Genomic DNA, 2,718 nt, shown 5'->3' on the forward strand with positions numbered 1-2,718 from the left:
CAAATGTGGCAGAGATTCAGCATCAACAAATCCTCCCCACTATCTTGACAATGTTGGTTTCTTCAGTAAATTGCAAACAAATTAGCAACTTTTCTTGTTATGTTAATATTTTGGCAATGATGACTGTCATTCACTGTGGATCTAATCTTTCGAAAGTCTTTCCATCAAGATTTCTGGAGAAAATAAATTGTGTTAGTTATTACAAAGCTTAATTAGAGCTCAACTAATTGGCAATTCACAGCTAAAGCTTGATTACATATGCCATCTACTATTTTTGTCTAATAAGTGCTCTTTAAAAATAAGTTATGAACGTCAAATTCACATAACATAAAAAGAATCATTTTAAAGTGAACAATTTGGTGGCATTTAGCACAATCACAGTGTTGTGAAACCACTACCTCTATCTAGTTCCAAAACATTTCCATCACTCCAGAGTAAAACCCCTATCCATTAAACAGTTTCTCCCCATTCCTTCCTCTCCCCAGCCTCTGTCAACCACCATTGTGTTCTATCTCTGGATTTAATTCTTCTGGATATTTCATATAAATGGAATCATACAACATGTGACCCTCTGTGTCTGATTTCTTTCACTCAGTGTTACGTATTCAAGGTTCATCCACACTATAGCATGTATCATATTTCACTCCTTTTTGTTTTCAGCTTTACTGAGGTATAATGGACAAATAAAATTGTAATATATTTAAAGGGTACAATGTGATGATTTCATATCCATATACATCGTGAAAGAAATCCCACAATCAAGTTAACATGTCCATCACCTCCATCACGTTATATATTTATCTTTTTTGTGTGTGCTTGTGAGAACACTTAAGATCTACTCTCTTAGCAAATTTCAAAATATACAGTACAGTCTGATCAACTATAGTCACCACGCTATACATTAGACCCACAGAACTTATTCACTTTATAACAAAGTTTGTACTCTTCACTGGTCTCTTCTCATTTCCCTCACCCCCCCCACCCCAACACCTGGCAACCATCATTCTACTCTGCTTCTTTTGATTTTTTCTTTTTTTTGAATAAAAATGCTTTATTGTACAAATCCCACACAGATCCCAGGCCGGGGGCCAAGTCCACATCCCCAGCTTGGCTTTGGCTTCAAGCCTGCTCTGTGGTCCCCAAATTCTCCTGTGGAGAGCGCAGGTGTCCTACAGCATGCTGTGTGTGGGGTGGGCCTCTCTGGGCTGTGGGCACTCAGGCACTGTGGCAGCCCCAATCTGAAGACAGGTGGGGTACAGCAAAGTCCCCACCTGCCCAGGTTTAGAAGGCACATTGGGCCACATGGTTCTTCCTGCTGGGGAACGCGTGGTAGATGGTGAGAGGGAATATGACAACAGCACTGAAAAGGGAAGCCCACCTGGATGGCCAAGCCTGCCGCCAGCAGTGACAGCTCCCCACTTCCCCATCCCCTCCGTGCAGCAGGGAGCTGGCAGCCGCCTTCACGTATGAGAACATGCCCAGACACAGAATCTACACCACCACCACAAGGACCACCCCTGAAGAGGTGCCCACCAGGGGTGGGCAGGGGCTCAGGATTGCCAGCACCATCAGGCAGGCCCCAAAGAGCATGCCCAGCAGAGAGAGACTGCCCAGCCCTGCCAGGGACCTGCATAGAACGCCCATGGTCAGGAAGCAAGTGAGGCGGCACTGCTCAGCACCACGGCCAAGTGGTAGGCCAGGTGTCTGTAGGGCGGGCAGAACCAGCTCTGCACAACAGGCAACCCATCCTTGGTCAGAGCGTTGGTGGTGGCCAGCAGGCCCAGCAGACAGGCACCACCGATGGGCTGCAGGGTCTGGGCTGGGGGTGATGCCTGCCACCTGGCCGGGTAGCTCCTGCCGCGCCAGGCCTCTTCCTCCACTCCTGGGTCTCCCATTTGCAGGCCAGGCCCTGGGCCCCTTGTGGGTACAGCTGGCGGTGACAGCAACAGCAGCAGGAGACCCTAGAAGGCGGCAGCAGGATGGGGGCCCCCTCGCCCTTGCCTGGGGCCGACTGCTGCCACAGAGTCACCACCAGCAGCAGACCCAGGGTGTCCAGCGGCACAAGCACAGAGAGGTAGGAGGGGAGACTCCAACCCTCGCGGAGGTCTTTCACCACCCCCAGGCCGCCACCTGGATCCTGTGACAGCAGCCCATGAGCCATGCCAAAGAGGGCTGCCAGCAGGTGGGTCGGCACCGGAAGGCCCGGCGGGGGTGCCGCCATTCAGCCCAAGGCTGGGACATCCAGGACAGGGCCAAGGTCACAGCCAGCTCCTCTGTCCTCACCTAGGGCCAAAGAAGATGCTTCGGGCTCTGCTGGGGACAGAAGACCCCGTCAAGCAACACCACATGGCAAGGCCTTCAGGCAGGGGGTCAGGAAGGCGCCACAGCCCCAGGGGAGGATGATGAAAGAGGGAGGTGGCCTTCGGGTCCGACCTCCCGACACCACCACCACACTCAGCCTCACATCACGGAACAATGACTCCGGGACAGGATCTGCTCTCAAGCGCCACGCAGAGCTCCGCGGCTTCTGTGAGACCCGTGACCGCCGGGCCGAGTGGGGCCTGGGGGCGTTGCCGCGGCGGGCACCGCCCCTCGCTGCGTCAGGCGGCGGCGCAGAGAGGTCCAGGGCACGCACGCACCCGCCCGCCCGGGTCCATGCTCCCCGTCAGAGGCCTGCGCTCCCTGACCCGGCGGCAGGCCTGCCCGCCGAGCTTCGAG

General features: G+C 53.3%; 1 pseudogene across 1 annotated transcript; it reads right to left on the reverse strand.

Moving 5' to 3' along the window:
* Positions 1 to 403: 403 nt before the first annotated feature.
* Positions 404 to 2,105, reverse strand: LOC307183148 (solute carrier family 52, riboflavin transporter, member 2-like; annotated as a pseudogene). Its single transcript has one exon. The product of its transcript is annotated as a solute carrier family 52, riboflavin transporter, member 2-like (transcript).
* Positions 2,106 to 2,718: the final 613 nt, after the last annotated feature.

Source organism: Stenella coeruleoalba (genome assembly GCF_951394435.1).
Source record: "Stenella coeruleoalba genome assembly, chromosome: 1".
NCBI lineage: Eukaryota > Metazoa > Chordata > Mammalia > Artiodactyla > Delphinidae > Stenella > Stenella coeruleoalba.